Source organism: Schistocerca serialis, chromosome 5, assembly GCF_023864345.2.
Source record: "Schistocerca serialis cubense isolate TAMUIC-IGC-003099 chromosome 5, iqSchSeri2.2, whole genome shotgun sequence".
Classification (NCBI taxonomy): Eukaryota; Metazoa; Arthropoda; class Insecta; order Orthoptera; family Acrididae; genus Schistocerca; species Schistocerca serialis.
Window position 1 is genome coordinate 53,619,399 of NC_064642.1, and position 14,048 is coordinate 53,633,446.

Below are 14,048 nucleotides of genomic sequence, written 5' to 3' on the forward strand. Positions count from 1 at the left end.
ATCACACAATTGGTCTGATAGTCCATACGCTCTTACTTTGTTCATTAAACGACTGTGGGGAACCTTGCGGAAGTCAAGAAACACGGCATCTACCTGGGAACCCGTGTCTATGGCCCTCTGAGTCTCGTGGACGAATAGCACGAACTATCGTTCGACAGTCGCGTATTGAGTGAGACAACAGTGGCAAGGATTTCTATCAAAATTACAAGCATTGTTTAACGCAAGACACTTCGTAGTTGTCCGCCTGGGAACTAGCCCACATGGAAACAGTTGCAGCCTGGCTGGTGCACGGAGCGTCCCAGCCGGGTAATGGTTCTCGTCGACAGGCAGTACCTGCTGTCATGAACGAATCTCAAACTCTTCGTCGGTTTACAGATAAGCCAGGAAAACGGAGGAAGTTCATTCAGGTAAGAGAGAAGAGAGAAGACCCTCCACCGAGGATAAAGAAGGCCGGCCGGTGTGGCCGTGCGGTTCTAAGCGCGTCAGTTTGGAACCGCGTGACCGCTACGGTCGCAGGTTCGAATCCTGCCTCGGGCATGGATGTGCGTGATGTCCTTAGGTTAGTTAGGTTTAAGTAGTTCTAAGTTCTAGGGGACTGATGACCTCAGTAGTTAAGTCCCATAGTGCTCAGAGCCATTTGAACCATTTGAAGGATAAAGAAAATAACAGAAACACTGACATTCCTGACCATACGCTGAAATAACTGGAAAAGAAACAGAAGTCCTCTCATTTACACACTTGCATAGCCATAGTTTGAAGACCATGTTCACAGTAACCTGACTATTCATACACTGAAGAGCCAAAGGAACTGGTACACCTGCCTATCATCGAATAGGGCCTCCGCGATCACGGGCGAGTGCCGCAACACGTCGTGGTATGGACTCGACTAATGTCTAAAGTTGCGCTGGAGGCAACTGACACGATGAATCCTCCAGGGCTGTCCACAAATACGTAAGAGTACGAGGGGGCGGAGATATCTTCTGAATAGCACGTTGCAAGGCATCCCAGATATCCTCAATAATGTTCATGTCTGGGGAGTTTGGCGCCCAGCGAAAGTGTTTAACCTCGAAAGAGTATTCTTGGAGCCACTCGGTAGCAATTCTGGACGTGTGGGGTGTAGCATTGTTCTGCTGAAATTGCTCAAGTCCGTCAAAATGAACGATGGAAATGAATGGAGTGATCAGACAGGATGCTTACAGGATGTCACCTGTCAGAGTCGTATCTAGACGTATCAGGGGTCCCATATCACTCCAACTGCACACGCCCCGCACCATAACAGTTCCTCCACCAGCTTGAACAGTCCCCTGGTGACATGCAGGGTCCATGGATTCATGAGATTGTCTCCATACCCGTACACGTCCATCCGCTCGAGACAATTTGAAACGAGACTCGTCCGACCAGGAAATATGTTTCCAGTCATCACAGCCCAATGTTGGTGTTGACGGGCACAGGCGAGGCGAATGGCTTTGTTTCGTGAAGTCATCAAGGGTATACGGCTAAGCCTTCGGCTCCGAAAGCCCATTTCGATGATGCTTCGTTCAATGGTTCGCACGCTGACACTTGTTGATGGCCCAGCATTGAAATCTGCAGCAATTTGCGGAAGGGTTGCACTTCTGTCACGCTGAACGATTCTCTTCAGTCATCGTTTGTCTCGTTGTTGCAGGATCTTTTTCCGGCCGTAGCTATGCTGGAGATTTGATGTGTTTGCGGATCCCTTATACTGACGGTACACTCGTGTGTGGAGGGGGACAGTACGACAAGTAAGTAAGATTAAAATTATGTGCCGGACCAGGATTCAAATTCGTACCTTTCCCTTTCGTGGTCCAATGCTCTACTGACTGAGCTACCCAAGCACCGAAGCATGGTCAACTTCATGGCAGATTTAAAGCGTTTGCTGGACCGAAACTAACTCAAGACTTGGCGTTTTACGGGCTCGTTTCCTACGTCCAAACTTCACAGAAGTTCTCCTGCGAAAGTTGCGGGACTAGTACTCCTAGAAAAAAGTGTACCGCTGAGACATGGCTGAGCCACAGACTGGGGAATGTTTCTAGAATGAAGTTTCACTGTGCTGCGGTCGTTCGCACATTGGGGGTGCTACCGCCGATTCACCTTTCGGCAGTGTAGGGTTCGACGCCAGTTGGCGCCTCCTCCTTCTTCGCCAGCGCGTCCTGTTGTCAAGAACTGTCGGTTTGGTTGTGCCCTACGAAAGCCTGGAAGCCTCTCCAGTAAGCGACGTGAGGCCCACCATGGCTGGCCTGCTGCAGGAGTGGCTATCGTGCTCACCTCAGAAGTTGACGCACCTTGCGGCACTGCGACCAGGCTAGTCCTTGCTGGCACCTAAAGCACTGCAGTTTAGCGTCCAGGCCTGGAGGGAGAGCTTCCTCCTCCATAGGGAAGCCCAGGAGTTTCCACAGCTGGTAACAGGGCTAGCCCTGGTCAACCTCAGTTCTGCATAAGATACAGTTAACCACAGGCTGTTGTTCCAGAAGCTCTATAATGAACTAAGATGGTTCAAATGGATCTAAGCACCAAGGGACTTAACATCTGAGGTCATCAGTCCCTTAGACTTACTTACTTAAACCTAACTAACCTAAGGATATCACATACATCCAAGCCCGAGGCAGGATTCGAACCTGGACTGAAGCGCCTAGAACCGCTCAGCCACAGCGGCCGGCATGAACTAAGAAACTATCAATTTGTTAAGGTTATCAAGTCCCTATTACAAAATAGACAATTTTATGTTGCACTGAATGGGAAAAAGAGCAGACTGAGAAGCCAGAAAAATGGTCTGGCCCAAGGAAGAGTTTTGGCGCCCTCCCTGTTTAATCTGTTCACCAACGATCAACCAATGCCTACGCACACAAACCTTTTTCTGTACGCGGATGACCTGGCAATTACAGCACAGGGGAGGACCTTTCAGGATGTAGAACACAGGCTGGAGAAAGCTCTTAGTGAAATGTCAGAGTATTATAAGAACAACTTTCTGAAGCCAAACCCATACAAATCACAAGTCAGCGCCTTCCACCTTCGATCCTGGCAAGCTAAGCGTATTCTTAATGTCTCTCGGACTAATACCACACTAGAGCATACCAACTTACCTGGGCATGGTGCTCGATAGATCTCTGACATACAGGTACCATTGCGAAAAAGACGTGACAAAAGAAAACTGCCAGAAATAATATTCTACCGAAACTAGCTAACAGCAAATGGGGTGATAAACCTTCAATATTAAGAACCACCACACAAGCCTTAAGCTTCCCTACAGCCGAATATGCCTGCCCAGTATGATCCAGATCAATCCATGGAAAGAAGGTCGATATAACTCTTAATGAATGATGTCGGTATGCATGAAACCTGCTTCCCTTCCAAATCTATATACAGGGTGTTACAAAAAGGTACGGCCAAACTTTCAGGAAACATTCCTCACACACAAAGAAAGAAACTATGTTATGTGGACATGTGTCCGGACACGCTTATTTTCCATGTTAGAGCTCATTTTATTACTTCTCTTCAAATCACATTAATCATGGAATGGAAACACACAGCAACAGAACGCACCAGCGTGACTTCAAACACTTTGTTACAAGAAATGTTCAAAATGTCCTCCGTTAGCGAGGATACATGCATCCACCCTCCGTCGCATGGAATCCCTGACGCGCTGATGCAGCCCTGGAGAATGGCGTATTGTATCACATCCGTCCACAGTACGAGCACGAAGAGTCTCTACATTTCGTACCGGGGTTGCGTAGACAAGAGCTTTCAAATGCCCCCATGAATGAAAGTCAAGAGGGTTGAGGTCAGGAGAGCGTGTAGTCCATGGAATTGGTCCGCCTCTACCAATCCATCGGTCACCGAATCTGTTGTTGAGAAGCGTACGAACACTTCGACTGAAATGTGCAGGAGCTCCATCGTGCATGAACCACATGTTGTGTCGTACTTGTAAAGGCACATGTTCTCGCAGCACAGGTAGAGAGTCCCGTGTGAAATCATGATAACGTGCTCCATTGAGCGTAGGTGGAAGAACATGGGACCCAATCAAGTGATCACCAACAATGCCTGCCCAAACGTTCACAGAAAATCTGTGTTGATGACGTGATTGCACAATTGCGTGCGGATTCTCGTCAGCCCACACATGTTGATTGTGAAAATTTACAATTTGATTACGTTGGAATGAAGCCTCATCCGTAAAGAGAACATTTATACTGAGATGAGGATTGACACATTGGTGGATGAACCATTTGCAGAAGTGTACCCGTGGAGGCCAATCAGCTGCTGGTAGTGCCTGCACACGCTGTACATGGTAGGGAAACAACTGGTTCTCCCGTAGCACTCTCCATACAGTGACGTGGTCAACGTTACCTTGTACAGCAGCAACTTCTCTGACGCTGACATTAGGGTTATCGTCAACTGCACGAAGAATTGCCTCGTCCATTGCAGGTGTCCTCGTCGTTCTAGGTCTTCCCCAGTCGCGGGTCATAGGCTGGAATGTTCCGTGCTCCCTAAGACGCCGATCAATTGCTTCGAACGTCTTCCTGTCGGGACACCTTCGTTCTGGAAATCTGTCTCGATACGAAAGTACCGCGCCACGGCTATTGCCCCGTGCTAATCCATACATCAAATGGGCATCTGTCAACTCCGCATTTGTAAACATTGCACTGACTGCAAAACCACGTTCGTGATGAACACTAACCTGTTGATGCTACGTACTGATGTGCTTGATGCTAGTACTGTAAAGCAATGAGTCGCATGTCAACACAAGCACCGAAGTCAACATTACCTTCCTTCAATTGGGCCAACTGGCGGTGAATCGAGGAAGTACAGTACATACTGACGAAACTAAAATGAGCTCTAACATGGAAATTAAGCGATTCCGGACACATGTCCACATAACATCTTTTCTTTATTTGTGTGTGAGGAATGTTTCCTGAACGTTCGGCCGTACCCTGTAGAGCTGCCGGGTTTGCGAATCACAACTCTCGGAGAACATCACATGAATTCACAGAGAGGCTCATGTATACTACGGACGATCGGCATCCCCTTTTTGGCAGTGAGTGTAAACCCGGGCGATAGAAATCCCGTAAAAGATTCTTAGCCACGATAACAGAAGAACCACCAGCTGATTACCCACCTGCACAGGAAGTTCCCAGCGGATTCACCACAAACTGGAAGACATGGAGGACACTGAACCGAATACGGACAGGGCTCGCTCCAGCGAAGGCAAATATGATTAGGTGGGATCTTGGGACCGCGGATGATAAGTTTGACTGTGCAGGATATGGAGCATCTGCTCGCCTGCCCATACTGCCCTTATATGTGCAACCCCTACGATTTATGGCTGGACATGAAATAAGCCTCGGACGTAGCCCTATACTTGACCGAAAGATTGTGACCTGGCTTCCGGACACAAAGAAGCACAGTAAGTCCATAGCTGCCGGTATTTGTTGCTGCTCGTACCACAACGATGTACAGTGACGGCGTCTTCTTGTTCATCCAGTTATGGAGCTCGACTGCCACATAACGGAAACTGGCACTTTGAAGCTCTTCGTGGACTGCCTCTTCATCGCAAAACCCTGAGGAGCACCTAGTTGCCCTATCTCGCTGCTTTGGTAGCGTCGTCTTCTTCACAGGTCCCTCTACGATACGAGAGATTACAGCGCTCTTAAGTTCCCTGTCTTCGACCAGCAGCTCGATGGTGTTGTGGATTGGCAGGAGACCAACCCACGAAATTAAGAGGAAGCCGAAAGGCACGCGTTTAAGCTCACACAGGCTGACGTGAGGTCTGGAACAGGACAAGGAAATTAGAACTTAAAAAAACGGACGCAGATGATGGAATACTTAACTTTAATCCATTATTGTTGAACGTAGCTCTTGTCTGTACATTATTTACTATATCAATAGTAACTGAACATGGCGCCTTGCTAGGTCGTAGCAAATGACGTAGCTGAAGGCTATGCTAACTATCGTCTCAGCAAATGAGAGCGCATTTTGTCAGTGAACCATCGCTAGCAAAGTCGGTTGTACAACTGGGGCGAGTGCTAGGAAGTCTCTCTAGACCTGCCGTGTGGTCTGCAATCCTGATAGTGGCGACACGCGGGTCCGACGTATACTAACGGACCGCGGCCGATTTAAAGGCTACCACCTAGCAAGTGTGGTGTCTGGCGGTGACACCACAGATGGTGCCATGAGAGTCAACAGACTCGATGCCGACTTTGTGCTTGCATTAACTGGCTGCTCGCCGTACAACTACATCCCACCTGTACCTCTGCACTAGATATTTACAGATGAGACAGTTGTACGGTCATCTTCAGACTTCTGCCGATCGGCACACTCGCTGAGTTGCACGACCGGCAACCCCTTCTGCTGCACCCTCTACCCCTTCCCAGGAAGGGTAAAAAAACAGATCGCCTCGTCATTTCAAGTTCAAACTTCTTCCTCCTGGTGGAAAAATTCTATATGTAACGGTTGACTGTGCTTAGTAAACACTTGGATCAAGTGCTGAGTTCGAATCCCCATCCAATACAACACTTTAAGGCACGTCATTTCAGGTTTAAACATGCACACTCTCTTGACTCGAACCCTATTTTACATCTTTCATAGTTACTTAACGGTGGCAGTAGTTGCTGTATAAAAGCTCTGCTCCAGCACAAAAAAATTTCGTTGTGTAATTTCAGGTTGTGATTTGCTGACTAATCCTGGCCAAATATTAAAAGTTTCACGTCTCTCTGTGACTAGTCAGCAATGACGATGTGAGCCATCAAAGCTTTGCTTGTTTATCTTTGGCTGTACGTGCTGGGTTTGGATCCATATTAAGAAAAAAACTGCCCGACATGTCATTTAAAGTTCAAACCTGAGCACAACATGCTGCTTATGAGGCCCTTAGATATTTAATGTTATTTTGTGATTAATAAGAAGGGCGGCAGGTGAATTTCGAATTGCACATAGATCCAAGTGCCATCATGAGTGCAGTGAAATTATTTATGATATTTTATTGATGTTGTGGTTTCTATAGACCACTTCACGCTGGTAACTGTAATTTTCTTCCTGGTTAATTCATTATCCAGTTTATGCGAAACCATCGCTAAGCCAGTGATGGGTTATAGCTGACTGGGAACTCTTCGCACATCAAATTCTGAATTATCCTAGATCTTTGGGGGTCCGAATATTATTACAAAATCTCTCTTTAAAAAATATATATTTTGCCTGAGGATTACTGAATGATTTGTGTGATAGAGCCACGAATAGTGAGTGTCAGCTGCCAATGAGAGTGGTAACATTTTTGCAATGTCATTCATTGTAATAAATTTTGTAAGTAGGCTGTTTTGATTTTTATGTTGGTAACGTCACATAGCGCTCTGTATGAAAATCACTGACTGTGCTGTGTGCAGTCTGTGACTGGTTTGCATTGTTGGAATATTTGCTATTGTAGTGTTGGGCAGTTGGATGTGAACAGCGCGTAGAGTTGCGCAGTTGGAGGTGAGTCGCCAGCAGTGGTGGATGTGGGGAGAGAGATGGCAGAATTTTGAGAGCGGACGATCTGGACGTGTGTCTGTCAGAAAAAGGAAATTTGTAAAATTGGATGTCATGAACTGATATATATATTATGACTTTTGAACACTATTAAGGTAAATACATTGTTTGTTCTCTATCAAAATCTTTCATTTGCTAACTACGCCTATCAGTAGTTAGTGCCTTCAGTAGTTAGAATCTTTTATTTAGCTGGCAGTAGTGGCGCTCACTGTATTGCAGTAGTTTGAGTAACGAAGATTTTTGTGAGGTAAGTGATTCATGAAAGGTATAGATTATCGTTAGTCAGGGCCATTCTTTTGTGGGAATTACTGAAAGTCAGATGCGTTGTGCTAAAAATATTGTGTGTCAGTTTAGTGATGATCAGAATAAGTAAAGAGAGAAATGTCTGAGTACGTTCCGTTTTGCTCAGCTGGTTGAAAATCAAATAACGTAAGAGGTTTAGCAGCACTGTCATACTTAAATTTTCTAAGGGGATGTTTCAATTTGAGTTTATAAGCGTCATAGACTGTCTTACTTCTCTCTGTATTTGCTATATTGTGCTATTAATATACATCTGTAGTGATTGTCGTGTAGGGCTGTGTTCTCTAGGGACCTCTTGTGGTAACCATTTTCTAAAGTTAAACGATAGTACCGAAATGAGTCTAGAGGACATACAAGGAAGTTACGTTCAGTGGGCTGCTTGTAAATCAGGCTGAAAGCAGTTCAGGTCGCTCTGATACGTGTGAGTGTGGCAGTACGTAGGGACTAAATGTTGTTCCACGCTAAGACTGTTGCACATCAAAAGTGTAACATTGTCAGGAGGACGCACATGATCCGGGTTTCAAGCAGAGACAATTCTGCTGCGATTCGGGCAGCAGGTACATCACGGTGTGGGAGTGAAAGGACGCGGCAGCTGGAATCGAAGTCCAAAGCTGAAGCACACGGGACGGTGCGACTCTGAGGCGTGTAACAGAACCATCGTGAGATTCCGGCGGTACATGGACCAAATGCCATGTCGCGTCCAGCTGTGGTGAAATGATACCAACAATTTCACGAGGGCTGCACATAGGTGCGTAATGCTGACCCCCCATACAATCCAGATCTTGACAAATGGAATTTCCGTCTTTTCGGCAAAGTAACATAACATCTGAAGGTAAAGAGATTTTTTCCAACTTTGAGGACACTCACACTGAGCTTCTCCATTTCTATAGTCGAGAAATTAACCATATAGTACTATTGGTAGTTGATTCAACGAACACATTTCCCCCCAATAACCCCCCTCTTTTTGCGACCAGTTTGCAGTAGCAATCTGATTGGATGTTTGTTGAAAAGAACGTTTTGATTCCAAGTAGGTTGTGGTAACTACTCCATAACTTTTATTTTCTTTTTAGGTCCTGCCGAATTATCCAAAACTGAGAGATTTGGATGCAATGGAATCAGAATTGGACATATCATCATCTGATTATACTGACGAAGACTACAACGTCGAGGAAGAATACATCGTTTCCGATGACACTATCCACACTGCATCAAACTCAGATGAAGAAACACTGACAGCGTGGGGTGACCGCGAGGTTTGGGGCGCCATGCACGGATTGCGCAGCCCCTCCCGCCGGAGATTCGAGTCCTCCCTCGTGAATGTGTGTGTGTGTGTGTGTGTGTGTGTGTGTGTGTGTGTGTGTGTGTGTGTGTGTTGTTCTTAGCATAAGTTAGTTTAATTAGTGTGTAAGTCTAGGGACCGATGGCCTCAGAAGTTTGGTCCCTTAGGAATTCACACACGTTTTTTGGAGAAACACGAAACGCAACGGTGACCCAAACTGAGAAGGAAGCGTCTGTTGGGAAAAATAAGAAGGCAAATCAGTCAACTATGCGTCCCAAAAACACTGGCCTGAAAAAGGTAACGAGAATGATTCAAGGAAGAAGAGTTCCTCAGCTGCTTCTCAGTCATTAGCCACAATTTCGTCCTCTGGAGACAACTGCCAATACATCTCGATGCCATCCAAATGCGAGCTAATGCCTAAGACAGGAATGGCCTGTCTCGGCTGTATTTCATGTTATCCCTTGCAGATGCTTTGTCGTAGGAATGGCTCACTGAAAGAAAAGACATTGTAGGGCAAAATTGGCACATGAAACTCAGAATTGAAAACTTGTTGCGATTACAAACATCTTTAAACGTTTCTCGAAAGAAAAGGAAGCAGAACTCCACCCCTCCCCTTCCCAACGCAGGTCGAAGAGCCGCATCCCAACCCAGCCCTCTCAGCCGAAAAAACACCGCATTTGCAGAGGCTGCAGCTATATGCCGAGAAGAATGACGAAAAACAAATGTGTAACGTATGATGCACCTGTGTGTGGGGAACATCACAAGTCTGTGTGCAATATGTGCCATCGGCAACGCTCATAAGCTCGATGAAGTTCACACTGTCCGAATGAGTTACCTGTCTCCCAGAGGGTTTTTCCTTTGAAGTCAATTTTTTTTAAAAGTTTCTCAACGCAACATTTGTAGCGAGGAGGCCAACTACGATATGTAGCCATATTCTTTAGTGAGTGACAGCTTTGATTTATTTTCCGGATGTTGTATTCGTTTTTATGTCGGCTATTCTGATTATTTCATTGGGTATTCGTACTTTCCGAGTTTCCACATTTTTGGTCAAGTTACGTTTGATTCATTAGATAAAGTGTTCAAGCATTTTTCTTCTTCTGTCGTTTGCGTAACTACTGTCTGTATTCGATACTCTTGGCACGTGATCACTCAGATTATCGTGCAAGAGTTGATGCAATTTTCTTTTGGATACTCATTCCATAATGTTCCCGCTGGGTGAAAAACACATATCAACGCCTTTTTATTCGTGAAGGTGTGCAATGAGAGTTTTTGTGATTTACTGCAACGGAAAGACCGTATAAACCTAAGAATGTACTTTTCTTTAACTTTACTTCAACAAAGGGTTTATAATTCTACCGTTGCGTCGCTTTTAACCATTTTACTGGCCAAACGTAGGGGTGGTAGTCGATCGACGATAGTAGGTGCGGAAGGGTTTGAAATTGGTATAGTATTCCAGGGTTAAACAATTAACTGAACATTCCGAACGTTGCCTAATGATCCTTCGTGACTATGTTGAAAAGTAGTGTCATATATCTGCGTCAGTTTGAAGTTCAGCGCAGCATTCAGTACCACTTACTGGGCCTGGTACAATAAAGTGTAACTTTCTTTTTCATGTCCCCTCGTATTCCGAGGACAACACAAATCGTTGGGGCACACCAGATATTACTTTCATTTTTGTGTAACATATACTGTCCAGACAGATGTAGCGAGAAATAAGCTGAGAGTCATGTATGGAAACTACGGTGGATTTACATAAACTCGTCCTTAAGCTGTACTGTGTAAGAGGCAGTGAAATGGAAACGAGACAAATGGAAAAATAGTAAGCAAGCCGTCTATTATTTCAAAAGTAATCGCAATATCTGTTAGAAGAAGTATGAATGTGGAATAGGGGTAGTAATATGGAATACTATGGTTTCTCGCCTTGTAGATGCTGTACTTTTGTTAGCTGCTTAAAAACTACATTCAGCAACCTGTAGACTGCTTTGGGATGCATTCAGATTGCAGTTGGCAGCCACTGCGAGTGAGTGTAGCCGTTTTAAAGAATTCACTAGGAAGCATAATTGTTGCAGGTTTCTGGTTTTCAGTTTCATTGTTATCATAACACATGAATTATTAATATATTTTTGTATTTAGATAATACATTAAGATGTAAAATGGCGTGTTTGTTGCCTATTTAAATTAGTTTTCGATTTTATTTGCGTTTCTGAATTTCAAGATGACTGTGTCACTAATATGGAATACTAGTACTTCATGTTTGTAACCTAGCGGTCCATATTTGTACCATACTTTCACCACCTATATTACTTATAGGAACTGCTTCAAGAATGACTTCACGAGCTCGAAAGCAGTGGGATGAGTCTTTTATGCAAATAGAAATTAAAAAATGTTACGGAAAAGAAAAAGGGCCCCTCCTGAAATCTTGATGCTTTAAATCTCAAATCAAAACCTTGTGTCTGCCTCCTCATGCTTCCCACAAGATGCAACCGCTGGACAGAACTTTTATTTGTACCACTTTGTCTAACACATTTATCCTTCTGTGAGACAAGACGGTCAATGTCTTCATGGAAAAATGTTTGCGGTTGGCTATAGAGCCGTGAACGTACAAGGCGTGCACCTCTTGTCTGAACCAAACAGACGGCCAGGAATGTTTTTCTTCAAGGAACCAAAAATACGGAAGTCTCATAGGGAGAGCTCGGAACTGTACGGAGGATGTGCAAGGGCTTCCCAGAGAAAGCTCTGCATCGTAGACGTTGTGCATCTTGCCTCACAGTGGGATACATGGTGAGCACTTATGATGACTATTTTTGAAATAATAAAGAGTGCATTTACTTTTTTTGCTCTGTCCTGTGTTCATTTGACTGCCCCTCATACGTGGTCGTGGTAGATGTATTACACACTTGCTGCTCATATGCAACACGCATCATGTTACTGTTTATGGCTCTGAGCACTATGCGACTTAACTTCTGAGGTCATCAGTCGCCTAGAACTTAGAACTAATTAAACCTAACTAACCTAAGGACATCACACACATCCATGCCCGAGGCAGGATTCGAACCTACGACCGTAGCGGTCACGCGGTTCCAGACTGAAGCGCCTTTAACCGCACGGCCACTTCGCCCGGCTACTGTTTATGCATGGTGCCACAAGTGAAGTCGTGGATTAATTTATATGTCAGATCTGTTGCGGTATGTTGCATAGAGGTTTTCTGTATGTTGTTTGACTATGACTTTACGCTCGAAAGTGGCCAATGAGAAGTCAACGGAAAGAAGGTAAAGCCGATAACGGACAATGTTTTCTTCTGAAAAGACAAGTAATATAAGGGCAATTGAATGTAGACGAATTAGAACGGGATATGAAACGCTAAAGGTAGTATACGAGTAAGATATTCGAGCAGAAAAACCACTGACGTCATCCTAAGGAAAGAGGATGTAAAATGCAGGCTGAGCTTTTGAAACGCGGTACTACGATATAATTCTAATCTACATTTGGACAGGAAGAACAAGGCTTGACTACAGAAAACAGGACTAAGTGGACGTAGGTTGCAGCACCTACGCAGGGATTAAGAGATGAGTTAGACAGATGCATCAAATCAGTCTTCGTACTGATAACGACACCAAAAATGTTACAGAAAGCTCTCTGACCGAACCCGCTGGCCCACCGTGCCGCTGTTCAAATGGTTCAAATGGCTTTAAGCACTATGGGACTTAACATCTGAGGTCGTCAGTCCCATAGACTTAGAACTACTTAAACCTAACTAACCTAGCGACATCACACACATCCATGCCCGAGGCAGGATTCGAACCTGCGACCGTAGCAGTCGCGCGGATCCGGACTGAAGCGCCTAGAACCAATCGGCCACCACGGCCGTCTAACGACAGTGACGATGGCAAAAGGTATGCACAGACAAGATCATTATTAGCTAATAAGAATTGTGCCAAATCGAACTTCTTGTTGTTGTGCTCTTTAATCCAAAGACATGTTTGATGTAGACTCAGTCCTCTGTAAGCGTCTTCATCTCGCAACTCTGTATTCATGTCTTGGTCTCCCTCTTTAATTTTTACTCCCCACACTTTCAAAATGGTTCAAATGGCTCTGAGCACTATGGGACTCAACTTCTGAGATCATCAGTCTCCTAGAACTTAGAACTACTTAAACCTTACTAACCTAAGGACATCACACACATCCATGCCCGAGGCAGGATTCGAACCTGCGAGCGTAGCGGTCGCGCGGTTTCAGACCCCACACTTTCCCCCAAGATTAAATTGATGATTTTGGTCGATACGAAAAAAGTTGTTGATTTGTTACAGGGAGTGAGATTGTAGGCTTTCATACTACTGGAAGAAGTCGGACTTCACATTAAATTATCGCACTGACCACGTAGGATGTTACTGTGTGCTGCCCTGTTTCTAGCAAGCACAACAGCGGCGAGAGTCGGGCACATCAGCTGCTGTATTCTAGCACCTGTCGTCTTCCACCGACTCCCACCCGCAGCACCGAAAAGCGCGGCTGTCAGTGTCAAAACATCTCCACATTATGTCGTTGCAGTTAATCGGATACTTCGATCTAGCGAAAATGGCGTCATTCGATAGTGGACGTCGGAGAGGGAGCAGGTAGTTGCGCTGCACGCGCAAACAACGCCGCGGAGCGGGCTTCTCGCGTGTCGGGCCTCGCATTACATGCCGCCCGCGGCTCTGCCCGGACCCCTCCGCTGCTGGACGTGACTTTCTGTGGCGCGCGCTTGTTTTCGGCGCGTGCTGCGGCGCGGCCGGAGGGCGTGGCGGTCGCGGGGCGCAGCGCGGGGAACCCCCGCGCCGGGATCAGCCGCGGCGCCCCGCGGCGCCGACGCCGGGTTCCCACAGCCCGCGGGCAGCGGCCGACACGTAACCACTCGGCGCCCCGCGGCGCAGGCTCTGCCCGTCTGCCCCCTCCACGCGTATAGCTG